Source organism: Balaenoptera musculus, chromosome 12, assembly GCF_009873245.2.
Source record: "Balaenoptera musculus isolate JJ_BM4_2016_0621 chromosome 12, mBalMus1.pri.v3, whole genome shotgun sequence".
In the NCBI taxonomy this organism is placed as follows: Eukaryota; Metazoa; Chordata; class Mammalia; order Artiodactyla; family Balaenopteridae; genus Balaenoptera; species Balaenoptera musculus.
Window position 1 is genome coordinate 40,391,316 of NC_045796.1, and position 15,648 is coordinate 40,406,963.

Consider the following 15,648-nt stretch of genomic DNA (forward strand, 5'->3'; position numbering starts at 1 on the left):
CTCAGTGCCTTTTTTTTTTTTAATAGCTGAGGCTGACAGTTTTTTTTTTTAATTATTTATTTATTTATTTATTCTTGGCTGTGTTGGGTCTTCGCTTCTGTGCGAGGGCTTTCTCTAGTTGTGGCAAGTGGGGGCCACTCCTCATCGCGATGCGCGGACCTCTCAGTGTCGCGGCCTCTCCTGTTGCGGAGCACAGGCTCCAGACGCGCAGGCTCAGCAGTCGTGGCTCACGGGCCCAGTTGCTCCGCGGCATGTGGGATCTTCCCAGACCAGGGCTCGAACCCGTGTCCTCTGCATTGGCAGGCAGATTCTCAACCACTGCGCCACCAGGGAAGCCCTAGTGCCTTCTTAAAGAACTAGATTTTTAATAAAGTCAAGACATTTCTAGACCAAAGAAGGGTAAAGAATTAGCTAACACGTGCAGAGTCTAGTTAACATGATTAACTCCCATTACCAATCATGTACACTTAGAGAAAATAGCCTTAATGCTTCAAATAAGTACTAAGACGGAAGAAGTTGAGCACATGAGACTCTTTTTGCCTGTTGAGTGAAAGAAAATAGAAAATTGGACTTAAATCTCTCATCCATCATAAACATGTATTCCCTATACACACACCCCACCCCACCCTCAATCTGACACACACACACACACACACACACACACACACACACACACTGGTCAATGAAAAGACCATGCTTTTCTTTTTTTTTTCCACAGACTTACTGTTTGTTTTCCTCCAAATGGCAAAGGCAGAAGTAGATTGAGTTACTTAGGCAGAGTTCTGTGTTAGAACTGTGAAGCACATTTTCGTCCTACTTTTTTAATGGAAGGGTTGCTTATGTTTCAATTCAATCTCTGTGGCTATTGCTATTGAGTAAACCTCTTTACTCCAACCTTCTGGGTGAAAAAAGACCATGCTTTTTAAATTTCATAAGTTCTTTAGGACTCAGACCCAGGACTCCCAGGGCTGTGGTTATTGACTTGCTCATTATTGCTCAGTATTTTTTTTCTGGTATATGGAGCTACACAGCTACCATTTATTGAAAAGCTGCTATCTGCCAGCCACTTTCTTGAATGCTTTTTGTTCAGGATCTCATTTAATCCTCACAACAACTCTGTATAGTACCATTTATTTCTCTGTATTACATATGTGGAAATCAAAGCCCAGAATCTTTAAGCAATTTGCATGAAAACACAACTTCTGAGTTATGAGGTGGCAGAGCCAAGATTCACCCTTCTCTGATTGATGCTGTTCTGTGAAGTACCTCTCAGTGCAGCACAGACAAGTTGAGGGGGGCATTTCTACCTTAATATGTTAACATTTCTGGAATATTTTGGTTCTCTTGAGATTTTTCTATTCATAAAACTTGAAAAACCTCTCAGTTACTTCTTTTTCTCAGAATGTCGGTCATACTGGATATTTACTCTGCTATTAAATGTATGTCCAGAAGAATACAAATGGGAACCAAAATAGTGGCCCAAAATTAACTCTGTAATGTTTAATGAAATGTTATAATATTTTGCGTTCAATCTTCATGACTAAAGTCACGACAGATATTCCAAATCAGCAGTTGTGTTGCCAGTGGAATCTCAACAATATTAATTCAGATTTGAACAACCACTCTTGATTTATCTCTTTAGATTCAGGTCCCATAAAAACTAAGGATGAAGTCTCCTGATTGAAGTCTTTAAATTTAATTTCTAAAAAGCAATTAAATCTGATAAAGTGTTTGGGTCTGAGAAATTTTGGCAAAGGCAAAGAATGAAACAGGAATATACCTGTGTCATAACACAGCTACCTTATTGACAATTCTCCTCCTCAAGTAGTTAAGCTGATCTCTCAGCAAATCCATTAAAATTACTCACAAGAATTTAAGTATGTACTATTAGTCAGAATGACCTTGGTACAGAGTTAAAAAATATTATTCCTTTCCCTGCTTTGAAATTTTCACCCAAAGAAGGATTAGATGAACTCTAAGTTTATTAAGTTTGTAGAAGAATTCTACCACAAATTTAAACTCAAGAGGAAAACACTTTAGATGTATGATTAATATATTATTAGTGAATATTTGGGATAAAAAACATCTCATACTTAGAAACGCCAAAGAAAACCAGTTTATGTCTATTATAGGTGGAAAGATACTGGCCGTAAATATATCTTGAACTTTTAACTGTGACAAAAGAAATTTTACTACATATTCTGCCTGCTTTTACATAGGTAGTTAAACTCTATATAATTATATAGTTAGAAACACAGTTATATAACAAATTAGGTCCTGGGAAAGGGAAAAAACATGATTCCATGTAGATACACACAGCCCTCAAAATTTGCTTGCAAATGGTTTGGCTCTTAAACATAATTTCTCACAGAAAAATATTTCAAATTATAGCCCCTCTCCACCTGAAACCCACTGAATGCATAATTAAGTTGAACTGTGGTTATTATATTTGAGACAGAGCTCTTTCAGGGAGGAAGGAGGCAGAGAACACACATTTACTTCTTTCCTTTAGGGCTGGCTATGAATAAAATATTGTCATAGACAATGTTGATTAGGAATCTTTTATATTCTTTCATCTGTCACCCGAATTTTGCCTGCTGCTCAGTTTTTGGTGTGTGCTATACTCACTTCCTGTTTTAAACTACGCTTATTGGCACACTACCCAGGACCAGCCTACCTCCCAAAGGACTTTGTGCCTCAAAATGATCTCCCTCCCCTCTTGTCCCTACTGCAGTGCCTTCCATGTAGAAGGCACTCAATAATTACTCATTGAAGGAATGAATGAAATAAGAAACATACAAAGTAAAAGAGAAAAGATGTGGTTTTGATCCTTTATAGCCTCTTCACTTTCCCTATAATTACATTGTTTTCCAAGTTTCATCCGGTTGTTGTTTTGCACAATGGCTCCCTTGGAGGTGAGAGCTTGAGTTCCAACAAGCGTGGTAAGGGTAGGGTGGAGGACAGCCGGGCACATGTTTTATGCAGATTTTTAGATTCAGTGTTAATGGAAGGCTCACCTTATTTTTAAATGATGAGGCTATTGTAAATAGCAAGGCTACAAAGCTCAAGAGAACATGGTGAATCACGATGACAAAAGGTAAGCACACAGTGGTAATACGGTGTAGAGATCGCAGACTTGCTTCACGTGTGTTCCAAGCAGTGATGGCATCTTAAAGCAGCCACATCTCTGTCCTATCCAACACATAGGGAGGCACGATAGAACAGTGCAGCTACAGTGCTTCTGCTTTGCAACAGCGGTTCACAGCCAACGATGCTCAGTGCTCAGTGTAGCTCCCATGGTAACTCGTGGGCGAGGTGCCTCCTTAGGCCCTTCCTGTGCTGCATGCCTATCTCATTGCTAAGCTGCTTCTGGTTGAAATCCCATGCACATGCTCTTGTATGGTCAAAAAGAGACTTCCTCTGTACAGAACTCACTCAAAGCCCGACATGGGCACATGGCAGGCTGCTGGCCAAAATGTGCCCTCTAAGCCGCTAACAAATGAATCATGAATCTGGGTGATTGGAGAGACAAATGTTTACCATGGAATGGTAACAAAAAGTCTGGGCTTTTTGCCATTTAGGAAAGAAAAAAAAAGTATATAAACTTTCTATCCTTTCCTGGATGGAGGTCTAAGGAGGTACAGGGCACTCAGTTCAGTCTTTAGACAGCAAGCAAAGTGACAAAAAATGAGACTTTTTAGAGATTCACAGTGAAATACACATGTGCATATATATATATATATATATATATATATATATATATATGTAATTTTCTTTTTTTGTGATGACTGGTTTGCTTTACCATAAAACAGAGTAGGATGTTGTTATTACAATTTAGCTCTTTCCTATTCCAGCCCTTCATTGTTTAAGGCTATAGGGAAAGCAGGTTGTGCTTAATGAGTAATAACTCATTGAACACCAAGAATGAGGGCAGAATAAGATAATGTTTATGAGTATAGACTTTGTAGTCAGACAGAGTGGATTTCAATTCCAGACCTGCCACAATCTGGCTGTGTGACTTTTAGGAGGTTACTTAACATCTTCCTCTCTGTAACGGTCAGTGCAGGTAGGCAATATGTGTTAAGCACTTAGAACAGTGCCTGGGACAGATTAAGGGCTCAATAAATGTTACTTGAAGATTATTTGCTTACTGATAGTATTCCTAAAAATTAGTATTTGGAAAATTTTGCACCAAAAGCATTATGGCCAAAGAGCCAAAAATACACACCAATAACATTATGCCCCACTAGACTAAGTTTGCTAATTTCTCTAAGGAAAGTTATTTGAGTAGAAGTATTTTAAATTAACTATTTGCATATTGTTTACTTTTTCTTTTCTGTGTTTTATCAGTCCTTATCACTGTGCCTGGTGAATAAATTATTTTAGAAATGTAGATAAGACAAACAAGAGATCTAAGACAATGGAATGTCTAGTATGTTAACATACTCTATTCCGGAGGGAAAAAATTAAGAAAAATGGTTTCCAGCATATTTATGAACAACTTATTATTGATATTCTGTGGTACATACATACATGCATGCATATATAGCTGAGCTCAGTCTTTGGGACGGGAATGTGTGATCCAGATGTGCTCGTCTTTCCATTTGGCCTTTTGCTCCCTTTTCCGAGTGGCCTGCGGTGCCTCCATTTCTGCTGTCAGTGGCCCTGGCACCTGGAGGACTTCCGGGAAGGTATAAGCTGACCTGAGCTTTGCTGTAATCATAAGCATCTGGATTCTTCTCCATGAATCTCCGGAACTCATTACGTGCTGACTTGTCAGCTGCAACTGTGCATGGTGGCCAGGTCTGGGAGTCCCTAGGTGGGAAAACCCAAAAATGGGTTCAGCTTGCCTCCTGCTCCTCCCAACATCACCCAAGCAGACCAAGGGAAATACTGTCAAGTAGCCAGTGCCAAGATCATCGTCCGTGTACCCCAGAAGGGGTCGGCATGAAGACCCTTACTTACTGCACAGGGGTCTGCCCCTGCCTCTGAGGCCAACCACTGAGCCTCTCCCAGCTGCGGCTGCTGTGCGCAGGATGGTGAAGCCACCAGAGCCCAAGGGGGCACTGAGCAGAGACAGAACTCCAGGGTCTAGGGGGCTGGTAACTAGCCGGAGCTTCAGCATCCCCGTATCTCCAGCTCAGCAAGCAGCCAGAAGCATGTCCCAGAGTTCTGGCTGACCAGGGGACTTGGCCTCATCTGGGGAAGGCCCCAAAGGGGCTGACTGTGAAAAGGCCTCATCTTCTTGAGGTTGCTGGGAAAGAGTCATTTGCACCCCAGCCTCCAGGTCTCGGTTTTTCTCCCTCTTATTCCTTTTTCTCCTCCTCTGCTTGGGCAATACCTCAAATTCATGAAGATCCAGCGTCCCCAGTGTCACCTCTACTAGCTTCAACTCTACCTGGGGGCCATCCTATCCCTCTGACTCTGAACCTAGGGAAAAATTTGCTATGTTAGATCCATCTAAGGAATAAGCAGAGGGTAGAAGGGTGTGAGCTGCACCAGATGCATAAGAATGTACGTAGAGAGATAATCCAGATCACTTGAAATAAAATTGTTACCCAAAAAAAAAAATTTCTCCTTCAGCTGCATTTTGCTTCTCTTTGTCTCTCTGGCAAGCTGGCAAACTGTTTGATGATCCCATGTTCAGCACACAGACATTGCAGGTTCTCCAATATCTTCATTCGACTATTCAAGGAGAAGCTGAGAACATCAAACTATTTTCAGTTATGCTAGAAATGCACCAGGAAGTTTCCTACTGTGTAGCAGAGTGGAAGTGATTTATTTTAAATGAGAAAATGAACCATTGGTCAATGGAAAGTTGACAGCTAATAAAATATCTGCAGCTGGGACTCATCTCTCCATGCAAAAGAGATCTGAAAAAGAGGCAAGGGGAATTGAGGTGATTTGGACTACTTATGACATGAACTTCTGACACTCATTCTGTAAAACTAGTAATATGAAATATGGTTTTCCAACTTCAAGGCTGAGTGATGGAGGAAAGAAAAGATGTGAAATGTTAGAAACTTACTTCATGGGAGACTTATTTCAGATACTCTAAAAATATCTGTAGAACCTCAGGTAAAATTTCCTTGTGAGGCCCCCTTCCTTTAGAACTTCTCTTTGCAATCCAAACCTCCAGTTCAAGTACAGTGTGAACTAGAGAAGAGAAAGGTAGGAAAGGAAGATTGGGAGTTGGCTCTATCAAAAACATTCTTTAATAACATACCTGTATCTAATAACTGCTTGACGTTTTAGAGAACTTTTGTTATTATTTATAGAATTATTAATGCTTTGAATGGAAACATCAGCAAGATGGCAGAATAAGAAGCCTCAAACCCTCCTTTCCCCATGGAGATATCAACAATGGTACAAGATCAATTCCCTTTGTGAGAAATCCAGACACCAATTAATAGGCTGCTTCACCACAGGCAAGCCTGAAATCAGCTGCATCAAAGCTGGTAGAAAAATTCGTAGCATTCACTCATCAGAATCCCTCCCACCAGCACAATGCAGCACACTGCAGCATGATCCGAAGGAAATTCCCAACTCCTGGAATCTCCAGGGAGGGGGGAAGGAGGGACAAAAGACTGGAATATACATATAACATTCTGACTTTTGTGGGGGGCTAACAGAGGAATTGGTTTCTTTCTTGCTTGAATATAAACACTGACAGGAAAGAACTCCAGGTTGGGGGCTGCTAAGAACAAAGGTGAAAGTTTGAACTAGCATTGACACTCCTCCTGTCTCAGAATAGAGCAAAAGGGAGAAAACCCCCAACTCCTGGCTTCTCCCTGGAGAGGGAAAGAGTTGAATCATGTGTCCAACGGCTGGCTTCTTTTGGGGGTGGGGGACATGCCAGAGGAATTGGTTTTCATCTCATTTGACTTGGAGTGCTGACAGGACCTGGGATACTCTAGATGCCTGGGGGTCTTTGAGAACAAAAAAAGAGCTAGGTGGCTTATGGCAGCTCCAGAGAACCTGCAGTACCACAAACAGACACCAGAGGGAAAAAGAGATTATGAACCCTTGAAGAAAGAGCCTGCAAAACCTCTCTGATTGGAAATTTATATGCACAAGCCCAGCGATGATACGTCCACAGAAAAGGTTTGAGAGGCCCCCAGAATCTCTATTCAGGCTAATGAGTGAAGGTCTCCTCTGCATGAAGCTAGTCCATAAAGACTGGGAGAAGTGGATGTTGTTTTCAATGTGCAGATTACAACACAAAGTAACCAGTCACATGAAGAAACAGAAAAACATGGCCCAACCAAGGGAACAAAATAAATCTCCAGGTACTGACCCTAAAGAATTGAAAGTATATAAATTACCTGGCAATTTAAGATAATCATCATAAAGATGCTAAAAGCTCAGGAAAATAATACTTGGACAAAATGGTAACAACCACAAAGAGATAGAAAAATAGACTTCAAGTCAGAAATTGTCACAGGAGACAAAGAAGGACATTACATAGTGAAAAAAGGATCAGTTCACTTGGGAGAGAGCAATTACAAATATACATGCATCAAACATCACAGCACTCAAATTTAGGAAGCAAACAATGACAGAACTGAAGATAGAAACAGATAGCAACACAATAATAGTAGGAGGTTTCAATACCCCACTTTCAATAATGGATAGAGCAACCAGATGGAGATCAATATGGAAAGAGAAAACTTGAACAACGGTATAGACCAATGGATCTAACAGACATATACAAAACACCCCACCCAACAGCAGCAGAATACTTATTCTTTTCCAGGAACATTATCCAGGAGAGATCACTTGTTAGGTCACAAAACAAGTCTTTACAAATTTAAGAAGTTTGAAATCATACCAAGTATGTTTTCTAACCATAAGAAAATGTAACTAGAAATCAATAGCAGAAGGAAAACTGGAAAACTCACAGATATGTGGAAATTAAACAGCACACTCCTGACAACCAATGAGTTAAGGAAGCAATCAAAAGAGAAGTTAAAAAATATCTTAAGACAAACAAAAATATAACATAATAAAACTTATGGGATGCAGCTAGAGCAATAATAAGAGGGAAGTTTATGGTGGTAAATACCTGTATTAAGAAGGGATGACCTCAAATACACCTCAAGAAACTAGAAAAAGAACAAACAAAGCCCAAAGTTAGCAGAAGGAAGTAATAAAGATTAGAGAAAAAATAACAAAACAGAGATTAGTAAAAAAATAGGAAAAGTCAATCAAACTAAGAGTTAGTTGTTTGTGAAGATCCATGAAATTGACAAATAATTAGATTAATTAAGAAAAAGAGAGAAAAGTCTCAAATCATCAAACCAGAAATGAAAGAAAACACATTACAATTGATAAAACAGAAATTAAAAATATTATAAGACACTACTATGAACAATTAAATGTCAACAAATTGGATAAGCTAGAAGAAATGGATACATTTCTAGAAACATGCAAACTACCAAGACTGAATCATGAAGAAGTAGAAAATCTGTACAGACCTATAACTTGTAAGGAGATTGAATCACAATAAAAAGTCTCCCAACAGTAAAAGTCCAGGACCAGATGGCTTCACTAGACAATTCTACAAAATAATTAGAGAAGAATTAATGTCAATCATTCTCAAATCCTTCCAAATAATTGAAGAGGAGAGAACACTTCCAAACTCATTTTTATAAGGCCAGCATTACTCTGATGCCAAAGCCAAAGACGTTACAAGAAAAGAAAACTACAGACCAATATCCCTGATGATAACAGATGGAAAAATCCTTAACAAAATAGTAGCAAACCAAATTCAATAGCACATTAAAAGCATCATAAACCATGATCAAGTGAGATTTTTTTCCCTTGGGATGCAAAGATAGTTCAATATACAAAAATCAATCAATGTAATATACCACATTAACAAGAGTGAAGGATAAAAATCACATGATAATCTCAATAGATCCAGAAAAGGTGTTTGACAAAATTCAACACCTTTTCATAATAAAACACTCAACAAACTAGGAATAGAAGAAAATTACCTCAACAAAATAGAGACTATATATGAAAACTCCACAGCAAACATCATAGTCAACAGTGAAAAACTGAAAGCTTTTCTGCTAAGATCAGGAACACGGCAACTGTAAAACAACTACCATAATGTATATTTCTGTCTCAAAATTTTGAGATCAGAATAAATCACTTACAATCAATATCCATTGGAAGTTTGACTTTGATCAAGTCATAGCTATAGCCAAAAACATAGTAAACAGAGATAACTAAACATTATAAATATTTTAGGTTAAGCAATAGTTCAGAGGAATAATTTTTGGAAATTCATAAAGTAATAATAATGACCACATCCCAGGCACTTTGCATACAATGCATCTGTTCTTTCAACAGTCATATAAAGAAATTATTTTATCCCCACTTTAGAGATGAGATTGAAACTTAAGGAGGTTAGGTTATTTGTCTAAAGCCAACTGTCTAGTAAATTGCAAGGCTAGAATCCGAAACTACTTCTGTCTACAGGAAGAGATTACCAGCTCAAATTTCAACAAAACTCAATGAGATAATACAAATCTGTGAATCTAGTATATGTAATGCAATAGGAAATATAAAGTTCTGTGGATGGATATCTCTGCATGATTATTTCCATGTGACTTTACATTTCTTTACATTTCCAAGTAAAAGAATGAATGGTGGTTTCCAGCTAAAGGTGGCATATTAAACATATAAACGTTTCTTCAGTCATTTAAAAACTTACTAAAATAACAAAATAAACCTTACTAAATGAAATCTACAAGGTCAAAAAGAAATGGAAATGATATGTGAGTAAGAAAACTTGGTAAGCTCAAAAGCAGAGTAAGTGGTAATTGACACCTTTAGGCTGAGAAAACAGATTTTTAAGACAATAGTGGGGAAAACAAAAAGCAACTCAATTTACACTGTAATGCCTCAGATGACTCAGTAAAGTGATATTGGGTACCTGTGGAAGTGAATTGAAGGTGGAGATGAAAAGAATATTGTTTAAAGGTTTGTTTAGGAAACTATTAGACTTCCTAGATCCTCTCTTTCATTCCATGCAACTACGCTTCTCCCACTCATTATTTTTCCTCTGGAAAAGATAAAGCAGAAATTCTTTGGGAGATATCAAGAAGAGCTGAGATTTAGGGATCATTACAGATAGAAGAATTCAATGTAAGTTTTTAAACTGAATGTTGAGGCACCAGTTTTCTTCTGCTACATGGCTTCCAGAATACTAGGAGGCAGACTATTACCTCCCAAGCAGAAGATTGTAGAATTACTTGGGAGTTTGATCAGCCTAAGAGAAAAGCCCCATACATATACAGCCTTCCCCCAATGAAATGGCTTAGTCAGATCACACAAAGAGTAAAGTGCACAGGGAGAACTAAGTTTAGAATCAGTTTATTTGTGTCACAACCTTAACTGTTTAGTAAGAGACAGTAAATGATTGTCAACATTTGAAGAAATCTGCTAGCATAAAATGCATAAATATTCCAAAAGAAATGGGATAAAAGCAACTTGGATATCCAGAGTCTTTACAGGGAGAAGAAAAGTTTTTTAAAAAGAGAGAATAATTACTGTTGTAAGAGATATGAGAATATGTAGCATTTATCAAATAAGAATAGGGGACTATCAAATAGCAAATGGATTAATAGAAATTTCCTACCCTAAAATTATCCTAAAAACGGAATAAAAACAAAAAAAAGTTTCTGAAACTAAAAGATATGTTTGTAGAAATTTAAAATCCAATAGAATGAATGAAAGATAAAGATGAGAGGGGAAAAAAAAGACCCAGGAAGTATGTAGAAAGATAAAAGAAATAGAATAAAGGGAAAAAAGAAAAGATAATTGGAATATTGATCCAGAAGTTTCAATATTTGAAAAACAACACTTAAGAAAAGAAAAAAACAGAAAATCAAGTGGAAGAGATCATAAAATAAATAATTCAAGATAATTTTTCAAAATTGAAAGGTCCCAAAAAGAACCCAGAACAGTGCTGATACCTGGCTCCACCAAAACACACCATTGTGAAATTCAAAACATTAAGAACAAAAAGGAGATCCTATAAGCATCCAGAAAGAAAACAAAATAGATTACAAAAAAAAAAAAAGGATCCAGAATCACAATGGCTGAGAACTCTTCACTGCAACACTAGAAACTAGATGACAATGGAATAAAGCAAACAAATTATCCATTTATTAGATGTGAGAGAATGAAGATGTTTTCAAACTTGAAAGATATCAAAAATGTCCTTCATGTATACCTTCTCAGGAAGTTATTGAGAAGACGTCTGCACCAAAATGAGGGGATAAACCCATAAAGGGGAAGGGATGGAATCCAGAAAACAGCAGATCCAGTCAAAAGGGAAACAAAGGGACTCCCCAGGGTAATGGTGAAGAGAAAGACCACGATCACAGCCGTGGACTGGGAAACCAGGCCAGACTAGGGCAGATCAAAAATCTACAAGAGGGATGTATCCACAAAATAAATTGATAAAACACTTGATGTATTTGAACATTTAAAAAGCAGACATAGGTGACTGGGAGAGAGTTTGAGAATGAATTAGTGATAAGTACATAGAAAACTAAACAAATGAAAAATAAGAAAAAATTTACACTCTAGGGAAATAGAAAGTTATGCAAATGGTGAAAAGTAATTGCATTTTCCTATATAGTTTATTTGTAAACACCATTATACATGTATATGCTATTCATAATAATGTGAATACTACTTATTATTTAATTAACCAAAGTTATGATACAGCTACATTGAAAGGCTGAGGAAACAGAAAGTGAATAAGGAAAATGTAGTGACACAAGCTAAATTTTCTTTTTCCATAGTAGAAAGTCAGTATATAATGTCTAAAATTAAAAAAACGAAATTAACACTAGATGTGTTATTTAAAGAAACAGAGATAAGTAGCAAAGGAAATAGCCATAAGAATACAAAGAAGGTACTTCTGGGAAAGGAAAACTGGTTTGCGTTGAGGTAGACAGTGTACCTCCATTCAATAAAAATAATATAGAACTGTTAACCTATATGCCTGTGTTATTTTGATTTAGAAAAAATAAATAGTTAAAATAAAAATAACAGGGCACTAATTTTATTGAAAGATTAATTGGATTAATAGATATTCTCTACCCTAAGATAAAACATTGTGTACAGCAGTGTCAAGCTGTGGCCTAGTTGAAAGGAAATAAACAAGATATGAACTTCCTGAAAAAGTAAACAAAGAGAAGTAAAGAAATATTTCTTTATCTTCTACTGGAGCAGTGATGCTGGTTTGTCTGAATCTTTTTTTTTTTTTTTTTTAATAACAGTACTGCTTGCTTTCCTGGCTGAGTACTGCTTTTGCTGTGGAAGGAAAAGTTATTCCAAGCTGAGTGCTAAAGTCAAAGAGCGGCAGCCCCAAGCCTGCTGTTTTCAATTAGCATGCCAGTCCCAGTGGCACGTCCGGCAGACAGTGTTTTATTAGGGGTTGGTCATCTCCTCCTCCGATCCACGTGAACAGCCTGCGGTTCTACATGCTTCCCTTGACCTTCCGGTCCCTCTAGAGTTGTGTGACGCTGGAAGCTGAAACCACAGCTGTCTGCCACTTGACTCCCAAAGCTCAGTCTTCTCTGCTCTTTCCCCTGGGGACAGAGAGGGAAAGCAAGTTGATGGAAAGAGTGTCTCTTCCCTGAGATAAAACAGTGCCTCTTCCTTGAACCAGTTTGAGAACCGCAGTGAATGAGCGGAGATGTGGAAGGGTGGTCGTGTGAATGCTCGGCAGGGGTCAAGTGGGAAATGCTGCTTCTGTCGGCACAGGGCACAGGGTCCTGTTCTGGGCTGGAGGAGAGTGGCCCTTTATGGGTTCAGAGGAGGGCAAGGTACTTAAAAGCTTGGCACATAAGACTCTAAAGAAGGGTGAGTGGACCTGGAATTTAGCCTAAAGAAGAGAATTTGAGGGTGATTTTAAAAGGAACTCTGGAGCAGGAAATATCATTAAATTAGGAATGGGGACCAGATGTTCTCAGTAATAAGAGCACAGAGCAGGGAGAAAGAATGACCTTATAGAATAAGGCAGAGCTTCATGATGGTTGTTAAACACTGGAATGGGGTGTCCATGGAGTCTGTGGAATTCTCCACAAAAATAAGACCTTTGTCTAATATGAGCGTTTGTGTGTAGCTTTGCCTACAGCAGAAGGTATTAAGGAAACTGTCTGGGGGGTTTGTCCATGAGCATTCTTTGTATCAGAGACTTTCAGATAAATAAGGTAAAAGACCCCTAGGAACCACCATTTATACGCATCCCTGGGCCCCATAGCTATAAGGACCTGAATGAACAGTACAAAGTTGAATTTTCTTCTTTTTCCTCCTCTATTCTCTTTTCATATATGTTTATAAACATATCGGCTATAGCGATAACAGGGGAACAACAATCCCTCAATTGCACCCTTTTACTCATTGATTTGTGTTAGAGATAGAAAATTATTTACCTTGATACCATAGTCCTTGAGATAGGCTGAAATTCTATTTTGGCAATTTTAAGATTTTCAACGAGATGACAGCTGATAAGGAGTAATTTTTAGGCTTGAATAAAAATGTTCCTTTTATTTTTTAATTTTTTCCAGCTTTTTGGAGGTATAATTGAAAAGTAAAATCACAAGATATGTGAAGTGTAACATCGTGGTGATTTGATATAGTATACATATAGGATTCCCAACATCTAGTTAATTAACATATCCACCACCTCACTTTTTTATCTTTTTTTTTTTTTAATTTTTATTTATTTATGGCTGTGTTGGGTCTTCGTTTCTGTGCAAGGGCTTTCTCCAGTTGTGGCAAGCGGGGGCCACTCTTCATCGCGGTGCGCGGGCCTCTCACTATCGCGGCCACTCTTGTTGCAGAGCACAGGCTCCAGACGCGCAGGCTCAGTAATTGTGGCTCACAGGCCCAGTTGCTCCGTGGCATGTGGGATCTTCCCAGACCAGGGCTCGAACCCGTGTCCCCTGCATTAGCAGGCAGATTCTCAACCACTGCGCCACCAGGGAAGCCCACTTTTTTATCTTTTTTAATGAGAACACTTAAGTTCTAATCTCTTAGCAAATTTCAATTATATAATACAGTGTTATAAGCCATAGTCCCTATGTTTTACATTAGATCCTCAGACATTATTCATCTAGCTGATGTTTGTATCGTTTTACCAGCCTCTTCCTATATCTCCCATCCCCCCAGCGCTTGGCAACCGTTTTTCTATTCTCTCTTTCTACGAGCTTGACTTTTTTAAAAAAAGATTCCATATATTTAAAAAATACCATGCAGTATTTATTTTTCTCTGTCTGGTTTTTTTCGCTTAGCATAACACCCTCAAGTTTCATCCCTGTTGTTGCAAATTGTAGGATTTCTTCTTTCCCATGGCTGAATAATATTCCATTGCACATGTACACCACATCTTCTTTATACACTCAGCTGTTGATGGGCACCTAGGTTATTTCCATATTTTGGCTATTGTGAATCATGCTGCAATGAACATGGGAGTGCAGATATCTCTTTATATCTGCTTTTATTTTCTTAGATATATACCCTGAAGTGAGATTGCTGGATCATATTGTAGTTCTATTTTTAATTTTTTGAGGAACTCCCATTCTGTTTTCCCCAGTGGCTACACCAATTGTTATCCCCACTAATAGTGCACAAGGGTTTACTTTTCTCCATATCTTTGCCAACATTTATCTCTTGTGTCTTTGATGATAGTCATTCTAGCAGATGTGAGATAATATCTCATTGCAGTTTTGATTTGCATTTGCCTGATGATTAGTGATGTTGAGCACCTTTTCATGAACCTGTTGGCCACTTACATGTCTGTTTTTGAAAAATATCTATTTGGTTCCTCTACACATTTTTTAATCAGATTTTTTTTTTTTTTTTGCTATTGAGTTGTATGAGTTCTTTATATATTTTGGATATTAAGCCCTTTTTAGATATATGCTTTGCAAAGATTTTCTCCCATTCTGAAGGTTGCCTTTTCACTTTGTCAACGGTTTCCTTTGTTGAGCAAAAACTTTCCTTTTTATATTTTAAAATGAGATGACGGTAAGATCTAAATGTATTTTTTAATTCTTTGATTTAACACTTACTTGATAAGTAATTTTACATTCACGTCCTATAAGATGGAAATACCCACATGACCTGTATGTCATCTCATAGAAATTATAACAAGCAAACCAAGAATGGGTGGGTCACTGTAATCTGTAGTTAGAATAAGTACTTTTTAATTTATATTTCCTATGCTCCAAATTTAAGCTAACATTTTAATTAGTAAAATGACCATGAAAAAGAGGCTGATGGCTAATTACTACTGATTATTCCACTGTTAGATGATTAATGAGTTCAGTTAGTAAGATAGCCATGCATTTTGATCAGTTTAACTCATCTGTGCATCTTTTAATCAACTAAATTATACAGATGTGTTTAATAATCTGGCACAATTTTGGTGAAGTTTTTATATTACTTGACAAAGAAATGTTATTCAAAGAAAAGCAAAGTCTATGAATATGTAAAGAAAACTGGTATGTATAAGTTTTATACAGCTATCTTCTCCTCATATACATATTGTAATGACATTTTTCTTGATGCTCATCTTTCACATAGCTGCACCAACACAGACTCACTGCACTTACT

General features: G+C 37.7%; 1 long non-coding RNA gene across 1 annotated transcript in view; it reads left to right on the forward strand.

Moving 5' to 3' along the window:
• The window catches only part of LOC118904856, a 282,771-nt gene that overhangs the window by 201,022 nt on the left and 66,101 nt on the right, over nt 1-15,648 (forward strand). The window lies entirely within an intron of this gene.